The following is a 17878-nucleotide window of genomic DNA, read 5'->3' as shown; positions in this document are numbered from 1 at the left end:
ACACTTTAGAATGTCCACCTGTCTTTCACTCACAGTATGAGGCAGCCCAAATCCCTTCACCTCCCATTGTCTCTTTAGAATGGCTACAATCACTTCCAGTCCTTTTAGAATTGCACAGATACTCTACTAAGGGTGCGATCCTACACATGTTTAGACAGAGAAGAGTCCTACAACTCTCAGCATGCCCCAGCCAGATATGCTGGCTGGGGCATGCTGGGAGTTGTAAGACTTTTTTCTGTCTAAACATGTGTAGGATCGCACCCTAAGTCTACTAGATCTTTCATGTCTTCCAAACTTAATATTTCATAGAGTGCCCCTATCAGGATTCTGTGTTCACACTCACATACATGTGCCATTTCTCTCATACACACATGTACACACACTGCTTCTTAGCTCCTAAATCCCCTTGTGCTATCTCTTCTTCTCAGCATTTACACTTACACCCATCCTCACACCTCTTCATTCCCAACTTGAGGTAACTTGCCTGCAATAGTCAGAGCTTACTCTTTTTCCTTCTGTGATTCTGATGGGGTTACATACCACATTTTGGAGAACCTGGAGTCTCAGCCCTTATAGACCTTTTACGAAGATATCAACTAGTGTCACCACACTATTGAGGAGCAGGGAACTGTAGCTGAGTTCTGCACTAAGGTATAAGGTTCTTCAGGGACTCAGGGAAATACAGAGACTAAGGGTGCAATCCTATGCATGTTTGCAATCCTATGCAGATGGAGAAAAGGCCTACAACTCCCAGTATTCCCCAGCCAGCCATGGGGCTGGGGCATGCTGGGAATTGTATGCCTTTTTTCTGTCTAAAATTGCATAGGATTGTGACTTAAATGGCTGGCTGGGGCATTCTGGGAATTGTAGGAGTTTTCTCTGTCTAAACATGTATAGGATTGCACCCTAAGCAGAGTATGATTTTATGTAAACAGCTTTACTATTAAGTACTAAGAATGAGGTCGTTCATGGCTGCCTGACCAGTCATGGGCACCTGCAGGAAGCGTCAAAGGGATTCATTTCCCCCCACTCCACCCCCACGCTATAATCTTCAGATTCCCAGCTTTCATGAAAGAAAGAAAGAAAGAAAGAAAGAAAGAAAGAAAGAAAGAAAGAAAGAAAGAAAGGTCTCTAACCCTTGTAGAACTGGACATACAGTAAACTTTGTTTTGTAAGCAAAAATAGACTGCTCTCACCAACCAGGGGTTTTGGCCAATGAATTAAGTCACAACAATGGTTAACACACCCGTTATCTGGGTGTGTTAACCCTTCTGAGTGCGTTAAGACTCTTTGGGTTCTTTCCTGTTAGGAACTAATTGCAGTCTCATAAAAAACAATTTAGAAATCCAGGACTTTCTTGTAGCCGAGTTTGGGATATAGTGTGTCTACCCAGAAACAAAAGGTAGCAGCAAAGAGAGGAGTTCATGATCTTTCTAACTCAGGTCTTGTTAATATTTTTTTCTGAGTTCATAAACATTTTTTAATCTTTATTAATCATTACATTGTTTGCAGATAAAGTTCATCATTATTATACCCATATTGCAGGAGGCAGGGCTGTGGTTAAAAAAGTGTGGGTTACACCAGTCCTGCAAGGCAGCCCAGTATTGTTAGCTATTCTCATTTTGCCAGGGGGCGGGGTGAAGTAGTGTAAGACCACTCTGCAGGGTAGTCCAGTGTTGTCATCCACTCTCCTGGTGTGTTGGTGTTCTAGGGAAATGCAGATAGGGCTGTGCAATTGACTGGAGCAGGAGTGCAATTCATTAAGGGCTACAGCTATGCATCACATTGTGATGTATATAGCTGAAAGAGAACCTGCCATTTTTAGATCTTGCAAGAGGCCCATGTGGAGCATTTCCCATCTTTCACTTAGTTCAGGCTTTGGTGCTGAGACAGTCTGCCATGTAGCTCCTCAGAAGTTAGGGTTTTACCATGTATGGTAGTAGTAAACAGCTTGGGGCCAGGCTACCCGAAAGACTGCTTTCTTCCATATGAGCCTGCCTGGTTCTTAAGATCTTCTGGAGAGGCCCTTCTTTAGGGACCACCTAGGGATGTCGGAGAATTTCTCCACGAATCTCCAGGGGGCCGAATGCCAACACATTCGGTCCCCCGAAATTGGTGGAGAAACGGTCCGCCCCCCCCGCCCCCCCCGGAATGGGACTTACCTTTGGCAAATGTCCCTGGTGCTGGCGGCTCCCGGCAGCGGTGCGGCGGCGGCGCGGCGTTGGCCAGTCTTCCGACTGCCTGCCACCGCCATCATTTCCCAGTAAAACAACAACAACAACAACAAACGTGATAGGCTATGTAAAGATTTACGTAGCCTATCACGGCTAGATTTTCAAAAAACACCGTGATAGGCTACGTAAATCCTTATGTAGCTATTACGGCTGACTTTGGGGGAAAAAACAACAATGCTCGTACACAAATGGCGGCGCCCATGGGCGCCGCCATTTGTGTACGAGCATTGTTGTTTTTTCCCCCAAAGTCAGCCGTGATAGGCTACATAAGGATTTATGTAGCCTATCATGGCTGACTGCAGGGACGCAAACAGCGGCGGCTATGGCCGCCGCCATTTGCGTCCCGGCAGGAGACGAGATTTGCGGCCGGAGGGATGGGGCGCCTCCCCCCCCGGCCAGAATTTCGGCGGGGAGGGATGGGGTGCCTCCCACCCTGCCCAGAATTTCAGGATAAGGTAAGGGACTTTCGTCCATCCCTACTGCTTTCAGAGGCACATTTGGTGGCAACATGAAAGATTACCTTCTCTGTGGCCCCTCTCTGGCGGTGGAACTCCCTGCTGCGGGAGGCTTGGTTCGCTCCCTCTGTGTTTTCCTTCTGTCTGCCGACAGGCAAAGATCGCTTTATTCAAGCAGGCCTTGGTGTGCAAGTAGGCTTGCCAGAGCTCCAGGCCTCACCTGGAGTCTCTGGGCCTCTCCCGGCAGGAGCGGAGGGGGAGAAATCTCCCGGCGAGATCTCTCTGCCAGTTGTGAGGTTTTTTCCCCTTCTCCTGCTGACCCTGAGCCAGCAAGGAAGGGAGCGAGCACTCCTGCCATCGGCCATGCTTTTGTTCTTCCCCCTTGGAGCTGCCACCGCCTGCCTGCCCATCATTCCTACCCACCCAGCTGCTCCCTCACTTGCTCGGGGAGCTTGCTCCTGCCTGCCCAGTTGCTGATCAAATCAACTGAGCTCATCCCCGGACCCCCTGGGCAATAGCAGCTGTGGCTGTGCGAGCTTGCTGAGTGCAGCTTCCCTGCCTGAGCAAAGATGGTGGCCTCCAGAGCCAGCTTCTGAGGGAGGCAGGAGAGTTTTAGGGGCAATGGCTGCAGCCGAGCTAGGGAGAGCATGCTCAGCAGAGGATGGAGGAGGAGGAGGAGGTAAGGTAAAAGTGTGCTAGGATTAGGAAGCAGGAAGGGTGGGCAAGATCACTTTTGGGAGAAGGATGGGGTGGGGTGTGTGGGACAGCCCTTTTTGCATGGGCAGCACAGCACTAATAGTAGTAGTAGTAGTAGTAGTAGTAGTAGTAATAATAATAATAATAATTTTTAAAAACCCTACCATGTGGAGCTATAGGGCAGAATGAAGATGAAGTGGTAGACTGAGAGGAGGTGCTACAATTTTTTTTGCCTGACTCCTACGCTGTGCTTTATATATTCACTATTCAGAAGTAAGCCCCAATGAGTCAATGGGACATCCTTCCAGGTAAGTGTGTATAAGACTGCAGCTTAAATGCCATTGTTTGCTAGCTCCTTTAAAATGCAGAATAATACAAGGCAATAGTCTTTTGATAGATACCGTTCCCCTTTGCAACCTTATAAAACCTAGATGACATAATAAAATGGGGGTTTTCATCATTCACCTTTGCATGTAATGTTGAGCTTGGCCTTGTGTTGATAGAAACTGAAAAACAGGAAAGTTGTCTGGCACTCAAAGACATTTTTATTCAGTCCTTTGGCATATAAGCTGGTCTGTTGCTGAAGGGGTTTTTAATGGGTTGGCTGCTGTTTATTTTTTATTGCTGTGTTTTTATTGTTTTCAATGTATTTTTTATGTTCTGTGTTAATTAATATATTGTTTTTAATCTGTGTTTTATTATTAGCCATACTGAGTGCTATTTTTTGGCGGAAAGGTGGAATATACATTAAGTAATAAATAAACAATAAATAAACAATAAATAATGAGGAGGAAATATCCAGGCATGTGGTTGGTACTGATGGAGACATATGGTTCTGCATTATTACTTTACACATACAAGGAATGAGAAGTAAGATGAAGACTGCAATCCTATGCACAATTACATGGGAGTAAACCCTTGAACTCAATTGGACTTCTGTTTGAATTACATGCTCTGCGCAACTGTGGTTGATGCTTAATGTAACATGCTTAATGACATCACCAGAGCCATCCCCTGTAACATCACCAGGGCCCGCCGTGTGTGACATGACATCAGCAGGACCCACCCCGTGACATCACCAGGGGCCATCCCTAGGTCTCAGGTTTGGGCCTTGAAATCTCAGAGCCTGGGATGTTCCGGACCTGGCGACCCTATGTGTAAGCAAGTATGTTGGGCTGGAGGCTGTTTTTACTCTGTTGTTGTGTTTTTAATTGTTTTTACATCGTATTTAATGTATTTGTTTTATTATTGTTTTTATCAAGTTTTATAGAGATTGTAAGCCACATTGAATGCTATTTTGGTAGAAAGGTGGGATACAAGTCAAATAAATAAATAACTCTGTTGCGAAGGCTATTATATTGTGTGAATCTGCATCTATTGTGTGTTGCTTACAGAGCAGAGCATAAGAGTGGACTTCAACCTCAGCAGGTCAGTCTCACCCTCTCAAACCCACCCTCTCTAATATTAAATATACCTTTCACCCCTGCAATGGCCATTAGCTCAAGGACCCTTACAGAGGTGAAAAAAGTCAGGGAAAGAAATGAGGATTTTAGCAGCAGGTGGAAAGATATTGTTCAGACACCAGGTCTACCCACTGTAAATCAACAGAGGGGTAGACCTCTGTAGACAAATTTCTCAAAGGCCAGGTCTACCTGTCTTCGTAGACATGGTGCCTAGCTCTTGTCACTGCTGAGTCAACAGATCTACCAGAAATTGTGGATCTGTTCTCTGATGCTAGCAGGGCTGCTCTTTCTTTCTTTCTTTCTTTCTTTCTTTCTGCCTGCCTGCCTGCCTGCCTACACAAAACATGCTGCAGTTCAAAATTCCAGCCATGCAGAAGTTGTATTGCTGGTTGGTGTAAAAAAAATGGCTGTTGTTCATAGGTTGTTGGTTTTTTTTAATATCCCTCACTCCAAATAAAATTTTGTTGGGAGTTCATGATGCTTCTTGAATAAAGCACTCTTCTACATTAGTGCTATTCAATTGCAGGATCTCCTATTACTCTGTGTAGGCTTCTTAATGTCATGGAATGTGATGCTAAGGAACAAAGCGCGGAGTAAAGGAAAGTAAGTGCACAGGTGTGTTGTAGCAGCACAATCACAAACTGATGTGCTCTGCAGAAAAATGCCTGTGGACAGCCATGTGATCAATTCTGGCTTGTGTAAAGAGAGAGAAAGAGACTTAGTCCTGAGTAAAACTTGGACTGATATTGCTCCACATTCTGGTATGGAAGACATTCTAGAAAAACATGAAGTGGTCTTTCAAACTCTACATAAAGGTGTCAAGAATAAGGGGGGGATCTCCCCTTGATCAGTGGAAGGAACATTGCGGGGGCTATAGTGAAAGTCTATAATACTGAGCTTTTAAAATGCTCAATTGATTGAATAATCAGCTAAAGCATCGTATTTAATTTTCTTAGGGGGAAAAAAAACCTTTAGTCACTTGGCAAACCTACTTTTTATGTGCTTCTCAGCAGGAACATAATCCATCATCCCTAACCAATGGACCTGAAAAGTTGCTCAGCTTCAACTCTCTCCTGCTCAAATGGGTAACAGACAGTTTTACAGCCATAAACATGGTGGGCCAGGCAGCTGGTTGTTACTTTGTAATACAAGGTTATGCACTGAAGTAATGGCTACAGTGGCTACGGCTAGGCCCCAAACTAGGGCTGTGCTTCGGTTACGAATCTGAATACTGAAGTGAATTGGGGTGCTTTGGGGGTGCCTCGGTGAGATCCAAACCAGATCAGAACAGCGCCAACTCCGAAGTGAAGCGGGTCACTGCCGAAGTGCCTCGGTCCGCCTTGGAGATTCGGAGTTATTCTGATGCCTTCTGAAGCCCAGACAACCTGTCTCCAAATGTATCACTTTGTGAAAGATCAGGGAGGGGAAGAGGAGGAGGAGGGAAAGGGGAAATGGTGAACTTTGGCGAATGGCAAGTCTGGTTGTCAAATTAGGGCTGAACTTAACCCAGCAGAAATTAATTCTGCATTTGCTTTTCTTTAGCTCTTGTGTGTGTACGTGTGTCTCTGTGTGTGTGTGCTTGTGTTGTGGTCAAGCAAAGCTCTGCACATGTCCACATTTCGAAATACAGTGGGCAAAGCACTACACACATAACATCTATTTTTTTAAATAATACTATGCTGTATGGGAAAGCAAACCCACTCTGAAGCATCTTTGGGATCTTGGCATTGGGACTACCGGTTGCCCAGATTTCAAGCACTTCTGTGCAACCAGTGAAAAGTTATAGATCTTTGCTTTGAGAGTTTGTGTGGAAACTATAGTACAGCTTGCCTGCCAGCCTGATTTCCCAGGTAATGTGTGTATTGTATTCCATTCAGCCAAAGAGAGCCTGAGGTCATCCACTGTGAAGCTGAATAGGAAAGGGGAGAGGGGTTATTTGTGCTACAAAGAAACCTACAGCAGAGATTAGCAATAGTGACCTCCTCCTAATCACCACTTAAACACCTAACTTCTCTGATTATCCCTTTATGACCTTTGGTTTGAGTTTCTGAGAACAGCACATTTCACTTGTGCCTAGTACAAAAACTACTGGGCCAAACTGTCTGGAATTTGGCAGGTGGAATCCCCTCCATGGGGGCTTAGAGGTCCCCAAATTTCATGCACTTCTGTGGAAACAGTGAAAGTTACAGCTCCTTGCTTTGAGCGTTTTTGTTGAAAAAATCAAATTTCACCTTTGCCTAGCACAAAAGCTAATGGGCCAAACTGTCTGGTGGGATGTCTCCATAGGGCCTGCCAGGTCTCCAAATTTCATGTATTTATCATGAAAACTGAAAAGGTTATGGCCATTTGTGTTTTCCAATGCAACTCAATGGGAAAACGTCAAATCTGAATGATTCGGATATCTGAATCTCGCTTTGAATCCGAAGTGAAGCAGGTTGGGTCCAAATCAGTCTGAAGCAATGTGGAGCTGCTTTGGAAGGTCTGAAGCAGCATCTGAAGCGAAGCGGAGGGTCTGTGCACAGCCCTAGCCCAAACTATGAGATTTTGCAAGAAAGACTTAGTTGAAAAAAAAATCCAGGCATTTAATTGCCTATACTTCTCCAGAATAGACAAAAAGAAGTGCTGCTCCGAAATGAAGCATTCAACAGCTCTGCTAGTCAGTTGAAAATTCATTGGGTGGGTCTCAGGAAAAGGACTGCCATTTATAACTTTATGCTTGCACACGGAGGGGAAAAAATAAGAAAAATGTACGGTTGTGTTGGCTAGTATCCAAATTACATTTCTTTTTCAATCACTTCCCTTTTACTTCTAAGTAGGGATGTTGCAGGCTCCCAACTGGGTCTGGGAGTCTGTCCCCCACCCGCAACTCCTGGACTGCACCTGCCAAGACACTGTCCTGGCTCGCCTCCTGATCGTCCCCACTTTTCCCCACCAGGACTCACTGCGATCCTTTCTGGTGAGCACCCGCCATTTCCCCACCTTTGTTGTGTGCGCAAAAATGAAGTTTAAAATGCGCATATTTAGATATGCGCAGTTTGGGGCCAGGAAAGCTTAATGTGCACAATATTAGAGGCATGAACTTGCCAAGCTCATGGGCAGCAGGTCTGAGGGGGAGTGGGGGCCGCGCTTCTGTGGGTGCCCAGAGAACCTGAGCTGGGATGGGTTCTCACATCCCTACTTCTAAGGTTTGATTATCAAAGATATATTTTCATTATTAATCATAATCTCTCTTAGTGATTACAATAGTAATACTAATTGCTAAGCACAGTAGCAGTATTTCACTACTACTGGACTACAAATACATCTCTAAATGCTAGAAATCTATTTCTTTTCTTAGAACTACTGAGTCTTTCTAAAAGTCTCTTAGGTGGCTTATCTTTCAAGCAATGGGGATGGAAAGAGAGGACGGGAAGCTATGATGCCAGGATAACATTCAAGTAAGGTTTTGAATTTTCTTCCATATATAGTGCTTCAGCGTATAATTGTTGGTTTGTCTCTGGTGTCACCATGCTGTATTTTAATTTCTGTGGATTCACTGCATGTAGTTGGACCAAAACTGTGTGCTGGACCAAAAATGTGTTATGTGAGGGCTGTTAAACATAAGACTGAGGGGCTTATCAATCACTGTGTGTGACCCACAGCACCCTGCCCCACTTCACACCAATTGTAGGACCATCTTCAGAGCTAGTATCTGTCTGGATTGGTACTCATATATACATATCTGTTTTGATAGGTGGATTTTGTAGGCCATCAATGCTTGTATGTACCTGCAGTTCTTAGAACAAGAAACAGTAAAGCAAACACGTATGTCGTCTGTCTCTCCAAGAACATTGTTGTTATTTGTTTTATTTATTTATTCAAAGTATTTTTTAGGGCTGTGTACTGCTTTGGCCTGAAGCCCAAGCTCTGAGTCGAAGAGGGGTGCTTCGTGCTGCTTCGTGCCACCTCCAAGGCAAGGCAGAGGGGGCACAAAGCAGCACGAAGTGGGTCAGGACACTCCAAAGTGCCTTAGTGCACTTTGGCGGAACCTGGAAGCCCAGCCTGACTGTGCCGCCACTGCTCAGCCCCCAGCTCCTTACCTGGCCCCTAGGATGCATGCCGGCAGCCATCTTGTTGTTCCCATGGGGGAGCCATTTTTAAAATGGTGACCCCCTGTGCTTCCAGAAATAGATCCTGCAGGATCTATTTCCAGAAATACAGGGAGTCGCCATTTTAACAATGGCTCCCCACCCCCTGGAGCAACACGATGTCTGCAGGCATGTGTCTAGAGGGCCTGGGAGCTGGTGGTGGTGGCTGCTGCAGTGGTGGCTGCTCCAGCAGCAACAGCTCCCCCCAGTGGCAGCTCTCCCCTGGAACTTATTCTCCATGGCAACCTGCTTGTTCACCTGCCTCTTGCTCTGGCCCAGACACTGGTGGTAGTGAGGGGGAGAAGGAGCGGTAGGTGCCACTGCCTGTTTGCTCACTGGCTCGCTGCTTGACAAGCAAGTGGGAGCAATGATGAGAAAGAGGAGGAGGAGCAATAGCAGCTGGTGACAATGGCGGCAAGAAGTTAGACTCGCTGAGGAAGAGGGCCCATGGAGGGTGTTTTCTCCCAAGGGCCCTCCAAAACCTGGACCCAACACTGCATAAATGAGACTTAAAAAGAGTATGAATGGCTGATATGCTACTGGCTCTGTAAACCAAAACAAGCTAATATGCAATATTTTTTTTAAAAAAAAAACTGTATGAAGCATAAAGAAACAACATTAATAAAAGTAGTAACCACCAGCAGCAATGAAAACCTAACATACACATATGTTGTACCATACATAACATTGGGGTTTGTGACATTACGTTGGTGCAGCTTTTGAAGCCCCACCCTAAGCATTAATTTTGTAGTACGGCAAGTCGTTGAGTTGGATCGTTAGATCACTTGATATAAACAATGATGTTTTTAAATACATTTATGACTTTAGTTTAACAGGCATTTAAAATGTAACCTTGAAACCTGGCTGAAGCATTTTTGTTTGTTTGAAAGACATTACACTGGTTCCAGGAGAAGGATTTGTTTTTGTAGGAATATGAAATGTGTGTGTGTTATATATATATATATATATATATATATATACCCCTTCATGGATCACTGCCTTGTTGTGGCGAAGGGGCTTGCGTAACTCAGTGAAGCCATAAGCTATGCCGTACAGGGCCACCCAAGACGGACAGGTCATGGCAGAGAGTTCTGACAAAATGTGGTCCACTGGAGAAGGAAATGGCAACCCACTCCAGTATTCTTGCCAAGAAAACCCCATGGAACGTATCACAAGGCTAAAAGAGATGACGCCGGAAGATGAGCCCCTCAGGTCGGAAGGTGTCCAATATGCTACTGGGGAAGAGCAGAGGGTATTTCCAAGTAGCGCCAGAAAGAGTGAAGCAGCTGGGCCAAACCCGAAAGGACACTCAGCTGTGGATATGTCTGGTGGTGAAAAGAAAATCCGATGCAGTAAAGAACAATATTGTTTAGGAACCTGGAATGTCAGATCAATGAATCAAGGTAAGCTGGAGGTGGTCAAACATGAGATGGCAAGATTGAACATCGACATCTTGGGAATCAGCGAACTAAAATGGACAGGCATGGGCGAATTTAATTCAGTTGACCATCATATCTACTATTGTGGGCAAGAATCCCTTAGAAGAAATGGAGTAGCACTCATAGTCAACAAAAGGGTGGGAAAAGCAGTACTGGGGTACAATCTTAAAAATGATAGAATGATCTCAGTACGAATCCAAGGCAAACCATTCAACATCACAGTAATTCAAGTCTATGCCCCAACCACTGAGGCCGAAGAAGCTGAGGTTGATCAGTTCTATGAAGACCTACAACACCTTCTAGAACTAACACCAAAAAAAGATGTCTTCTTCATCATAGGGGATTGGAATGCTAAAGTAGGAAGTCAAGAAATCACCGGGATAACAGGCAGGCATGGCCTTGGTGTACAAAATGAAGCAGGACAAAAGCTAATAGAGTTTTGCCAAGAGAACATGCTGATCATAGCAAACACTCTTTTCCAACAGCACAAGAGGCGACTCTACACATGGACATCACCAGATGGTCAATATTGAAATCAGATTGATTATGTCCTTTGCAGCCAAAGATGGAGAAGCTCCATACAGTCAGTAAAAACAAGACCTGGAGCTGACTGTGGCTCAGATCATGAGCTGCTTCTTGCAAAATTTCGGCTTAAATTGAAGAACGTCGGGAAAACCACTAAACCGTTCAGGTATGACCTCAATCATATCCCTGATGAATATACAGTGGAGGTGAGGAATAGATTTCAGGGATTAGACCTGATAGACAGAGTGCCTGAGGAACTATGGACGGAGGTCCGTAACATTGTTCAGGAGGCAGCAACGAAATCCATCCCAAAGAAAAAGAAATGCAAGAAAGCAAAGTGGCTGTCTGATGAGGCTTTACAAGTAGCTGAAGAAAGAAGGGAAGCGAAAAGCAAGGGAGAAAGGGGAAGATATACCCAACTGAATGCAGAGTTCCAGAGAATAGCAAGGAGAGACAAGAAGGCCTTCTTAAGCGAACAATGCAAAGAAATCGAGGAAAACAACAGAATGGGAAAGACTAGAGATCTCTTCAAGAAAATTGGAGATCTCAAGGGAACATTTTGTGCAAAGATGGGCATGATAAAGGACAAAGAAGGCAGGGACCTAACAGAAGCAGATGAGATAAAGAAGAGGTGGCAAGAATACACAGAAGAACTATACAGGAAAGATCTGAATGTCCCTGATAGCCATGATAGTGCGGTCACTGAACTTGAGCCGGACATCCTAGAGAGTGAAGTCAAGTGGGCCTTAGGAAGCATTAGTAACAATAAAGCTAGCGGAGATGACAGTATTCCAGCCGAGCTATTTAAAATCCTAAAAGATGATGCTGTTAAAGTGCTGCATTCAATATGCCAACAAATCTGGAACACTCAACAGTGGCCACAAGACTGGAAAAGGTCAGTTTACATTCCAATTCCAAAGAAGGGCAACGCCAAAGAGTGTTCAAACTACCGCACCATTGCGCTCATTTCACATGCCAGGAAGGTGATGCTCAAAATCCTACAAGCTAGGCTTCAGCAGTATGCGAACCGAGAACTACCGGAAGTACAAGCTGGGTTTCGAAGAGGCAGAGGAACTAGAGATCAAATCGCCAACATTCGCTGCATCATGGAGAAAGCAAGAGAATTCCAGAAAAAACGTCTATTTCTGCATCATTGACTACGCTAAAGCCTTTGATTGTGTGGATCGCAACAAACTGTGGCAAATTCTTAAAGTGATGGGAGTACCAGACCACCTTACCTGTCTCCTGAGAAACCTGTACAAGGGTCAAGAAGCAACAGTAAGAACCAGACATGGAACAACCGAGTGGTTCAAAATTGGGAAAGGAGTACGACAAGGCTGCATATTGTCACCCTGCTTATTTAACTTCTATGCAGAGTACATCATGAGAAACGCCGGGTTGGATGAATCAGAGGTCGGAATTAAGATTGCTGGGAGAATTATCAACAACCTCCGATATGCAGACGATACCACCCTAATGGCAGAAAGCGAAGACGATCTAAAGAGCCTCTTGTTGAGGGTGAAAGAGGAGAGTGGAAAAGCTGGTTTGAAACTCAACATTAAAAAAACGAAGATCATGGCATCTGGCCCCATCACTTCCTGGCATATAGAAGGGGAAGAAATGGAAGCAGTGACAGATTTTACTTTCTTGGGCTCCAAGATCACCGCAGACGGTGACTGTAGCCATGAAATTAAAAGACGCTTGCTCCTGGGGAGGAAAGCTATGGCCAACCTAGACAGCATAGTAAGAAGCAGAGACATCACCTTGCCGACAAAGGTCCGTCTAATCAAAGCTATGGTTTTCCCAGTAGTAATGTATGGCTGTGAGAGCTGGACTATAAGGAAGGCTGAGCGCCGAAGAATTGATGCTTTCGAACTGTGGTGCTGGAGAAGACTCCTACGAGTCCCCTGGACTGCAAGGAGGTCAAATCAGTCCATCCTAAAGGAAATCAACCCTGAGTGCTCATTGGAAGGACAGATAATGAAGGTGAAGCTCCAATATTTTGGCCACCTAATGCGAAGAGAAAACTCCCTGGAAAAGACCCTGATGCTGGGAAAGACTGAAGGCAAAAGGAGAAGGGGACGGCAGAGGATGAGATGGCTAGATAGCATCACCGATGCAATGAATATGAACTTGAGCACGCTCTGGGAGAGAGCGCAGGACAGGAAGGCCTGGCGTGCTATGGTCCATGGGGTCACGAAGAGTCGGACACGACTGAACGACTGAACAACAACAATATATATATACACACACACACACACACACGTCTCTGTATACCGTGTTTAATGCCATCATTCCCCCACTGTGTTCAATTAAACCTGCATCATGGGTCTGATATCTTTTCATAATTCATGGAGAGTGTGGAGGGGGATGACTACATGGTTTTCCTATTGATCTATTTTCTTTATTTAGAAGAGTTTCATGTTAAAAGTATAAGATGAACGTAAGAAAACAATCACCATGGAGATAACCTCTGTATATAGTTCCTTTCCCCTCCGGCATTAATGCGGTTCTGAGGTTAAAATTTCAAGCACTTAGAAAAGACTTGAAAAGTTAGAATAAAACCTGCTCTTATTATTGTCTTAGGGACAAACAAGATGTTGCACGCAAATAAATGTAACGAAGCTCAGGTTTGCTTGTTTGTAGGCTCCTTAGCAGGCTGAAGTTTTGGACAGAGGAGCAATCGTGGGAGGGGTGCTTAACCCTTTTATTGCTGCTCATTTTTCTACTTAAAATCACCCAGACAGCACCACCACTAAAGCTGCTCTTCATCCCATGGGGTTCCAGATGCTTGTTTAGAGAAGAACAGCTGGGAGGGTATTTTGAGTGAGAACCCAGCCAGTGAGGTAAAGATTAAGCACCACTTTGCTTTCTCACTCAAAATTGCAGCCTCATGAGGCTATGGGCTTCTCCACATTGTGTTTTTTTTTTTTTATCCCACAACTTTACCAGGGTTTCTGCTTCTGGATTCTTCGCAGGATTAAGATGGGCCCCTTCACACACACTTCCTGGATTTTTTCAGAGGATTGGCCATTATCTGCAAGTTCTGTATGTTTCATTATGCAGCCACTAGATGGTGTTGTTGTTATAATGCCACTTCCTCTTTGCTTGCTCAAAGTCAAACCGATTCTAACCACTCTTTATTCGTTCATTATTTCCATTTCAAATTAAGCCAAGGAAATGGTCGGAAGCCACAGGAGAGACGCTGGAGGTTGACGACGTCATGTAAAGGACCCTCAAAGTTCTGTGAGTAACCAATCTCAATCGCGGGGTAAAAGCGCCATGTGGAGAAGGCCTATGTTTCATTTTTAAAAAGAAATCAGTTGGGGGCTTGAATACATGCACTTGTAAGTTCTAGTTTGACCTTAGTTTCGACTCCAACCATGAATTAGTTTTCAAATGCATAAAGACAATCAAACATTCAGCCACTCTGTGCTACAGATTCCCTGTTGTCTAAGTTTAAGGATTATTAAATCACCCTCAGTAGGATGTACTTCATAATGGCTCCAAGGGTTCTGAAATTCTAGATATTGTAGTGTGTTAGACAAGGGGCAGAGGGTTATATTCAATGTTTGTTTAATGTAAATTCCATTAATTTCAGTGCGTCTACTCTAAGTAGGACTAACATGAGATATAACCCAGACTGTCCCCCTCCTCTATTGGAGCTAAGGGCAGAATATCCTATGGTTGCTAAGCAACTAAAACATGTTTATCTATTTCCCTGCCCAGGTGAGGTGGGACTGTAGCATCAATAAAGTGCTGTGGCAATAACAGAACCCAACAGCAGTCACAAGACTATCCTGTACCTTCAAGACTGAGATGTCCCAACTGTCTAATGTGCGGCAGAGCCCCGAAGATGGCAATCGTCTATGGTGTGTAGCATCACAGTTGACATCTCTTGTACTGATTGTGGCAGAGGTCCCACCTCTGCATATTAATATGCTCTGGTTTTAGCCATTGCAAAATCTATCCTTCAATATAATGGGAATATGGGAGTATGGTGGAACTTCTAACACTGACTGAGCTACAGAGTCTTTATGCTGGAGAGTAAAAGCAGTATTACTCAACACACAATGCTAATGTGGGAAGGATAGCATGACTTCACAATGGTGTTACCCACAAACTCACGGCTCTAGGTTTGAATTTGTTTTATGATTCCACATTGGCATGCTGTCCCTTCCTGAGGGAAGTTCAGGAACAAGAGAGAGATGGAGGCCAGTGTGATGTGGTCTAATAGCTAGTGTGTTGATAGGGATTGTTGAATAAAAAACTGTGCATAGCCTTGAGCAAGGGAGGGGAATCTCTGATCCCAGGATTGGATGTGGCTTACAATAGTTTTTAATCTGGCCTGTGGTCTCCCCTCTTGACCTCACCCCCTATATCAGCCTCATCCCTACCACTGCTCCTTGTGGGAGCTTTGTATCATCAGGACAGTAAAAGAAAAAAAAAGGGGGCGGCTGGCAGCTATTAAAACCTATTTTTTCTTTGCCCCTGTGGTGGTGGGGAAATGAAAATACAAAACAAAACCCTCTTCTGCCCCACAGAGGTTAAACTGGAGTTGCCGGTGTTCTTAGACTTCTGCCGATCTGTAAGTCTGCCCACTTCTTCCTCTGCCACGGCTTCCTCATCTGCTGGCAGGACCCAAGCATGCATTGTGTACGTGTGTGTGTGTGTGTGTGTAAGGGGGTGTACATTGGGGCCCAGAGATCCAGAGGGGCCTGACCCAGGATCCAACCCCAATACCATGAAAAAAAGAAATACTGTGGCTAAGTTTTAGATCATGTGTGAGGATATTTATGGAAACATATTTCCTTGTATCTGTTGTCCAGATCTTGTGAGATTTGCTGGAATCAAACTGAAGTACTGTAGCTAACATTAAGAATGTTAGTAACATTTTCAACAATGTGTACTGGTTAGGAATTTTAATGTATTAAGTGGTATAAAGGGATTATAAATAAAAATAACTCCCCAGAGAGCTTTGGCTGTTGGGTGTTATAGAAATGTAATAAATAAATAATAAAATAACAATGTGTTGCTGACCCAGACTGTTCTCTAGAACAGAAAGAGCATGTTTGTGCAGTTAAAGTAGTACATGTATTTTAAGAGACAGAGATGTGGTCCCTGTGTGACTTGCTCTCTCAAGAACTACCCATCTCAGAGCTCCTTGTACACAGCCAGGTGGGCCAGGCCAGAAAGCTGCTAGGAAGGAAGGACAAAGCAACATAATAATCAGGGATATTGATCCCATGGATAGTGACAGCCAATGCTGCTGGTAGGATTAAGAGGCCCAAAATATATGTGAGTAAATGCCTACTTCACAAGTATCCTACCAGATCTTTCTGATGTGCTGTGAAATGTATGAAATTCCCCCACTTATCTTATTACATGAAATAAATAAACACAGCTACAACTAATTTTCAGCGAAGTGTGCATAGATCTAAGGATATTTTGCACACTGCCTGTGACTGTGGCAGTGTGGCTTTTTACTCTTAAAGGTGGCCTAAATAAATAAATAAATTTGAAAGAAGTTTCAACAAACTTGCACTCATCAAAAATTGCAGGCGTTCTCCGATGGGGCAAGAACAGTTAAGCCATCTAGCTATTTTGTCTGTCTAGTGTCAACTTGCAAGAGAAATGGACTTTAGGGAGATAATTCATAGTTTTGCAATGAAAAAGCCAGGAAAAATAAAGCTTTAAAGTGAATTGCTCTATTTATAAAATGTTTGTAGTTGTGTTGGTCCATTAGAATAAAAAACGAACAAACCAAAACATCAGCAGGATAATACCTTTTATTAGGACCTACTAAAAAGTTATAGAATTGTCAGTAAGCTTTGTAGGACTCTTCTTCAGGCTGGATGTTATATTAACCAAAAATAGCAAGGCAGGTTGTTTGGGCGCATAGTACAAAAGCCTGCTGTGGGACATGGTGTAATTTCAGAAATGTTGAAAATGTCATTTCAGAATTAAAAGAGAGATTTTTCTTTCTTGACTCAGAGATTCTGTGTATGTCTTGGATGAGATCATACTGCATGTATGGGAGTGAGCCCATCTTACAAGTTTGTACTGGGCCAAAAGAAAAAAAAAAGTGTTTGGGCCCCATATGCCAGAGGGCTGCAATCATGCAGGCTGCTTTAAGTGAAGCCTTTGTTTGTTTCCTTTCTGTTTACTGCCAGGGTGTGTGTGTGTGTGTGTGTGTGTAAGTACAAGGAGAATGTCAGAGCATTTCAAAAGTTCTCCAGAGAAAAAATAAGAGAGGTAGTTTGCAATGGAGAGTCAGTGCTCCTATGTCAGTGGGGCAGTGAATTCGTGCTGGGTTTCAGTCGGAACTCTGAAGGAGCTATCCAAGGTACTGAACCTATTTGGGGGATAGCTCCTTTAGAGTTCTGACTGAAACCCGGAGCAGATTTACTGCCCCACTGACATTGGAGCCACCAGCTTCCACTGGCAGTTTAGAAGGCATCTGTGCAGTGGAAAAAATAACCTGATAATCACAGCAGTTAAGGGACCTTTGAAAATGCAGATTGACAACCCCTTGGACATGTGGAGCTGCTGCTATCTCTTCAGTAATGCACAGCCTGGGTTTCTAATCAATCCATCATTGAATACAGTGGGACTTACTTCTGAATGGATGTGCATAGGGGTTGCGCTGTAATGGCCTTTGCCCTATCGGACTGCCTGTATATTTCAAAGTAAACACTCATTTCTGTGCAACCGAGAGCTGATTCATGTGAACACATTTGGGGCTTGTTGCCCATCTGAGGTGTCCTTTTCTTAAGAGATGTTAAGGTGGGGAAGCAGTCATCTGAATCTTCTGCAATGTAGTGATCACACCGCAAGCACTTCAGAATAGATCATTTGCAGTGAAGCCGTATGGGATGAGATAACCCTGCATATAGAACTGAGCCAAAAAAGCATGGTTAGCTTCCTTTTCTTGGGAAC

Source organism: Heloderma suspectum, chromosome 1 (assembly GCF_057233095.1).
Source record: "Heloderma suspectum isolate Gila_16-S chromosome 1, 16-S_ref, whole genome shotgun sequence".
NCBI classification, from domain to species: domain Eukaryota; kingdom Metazoa; phylum Chordata; class Lepidosauria; order Squamata; family Helodermatidae; genus Heloderma; species Heloderma suspectum.
This window is presented reverse-complemented; position numbering follows the sequence as displayed.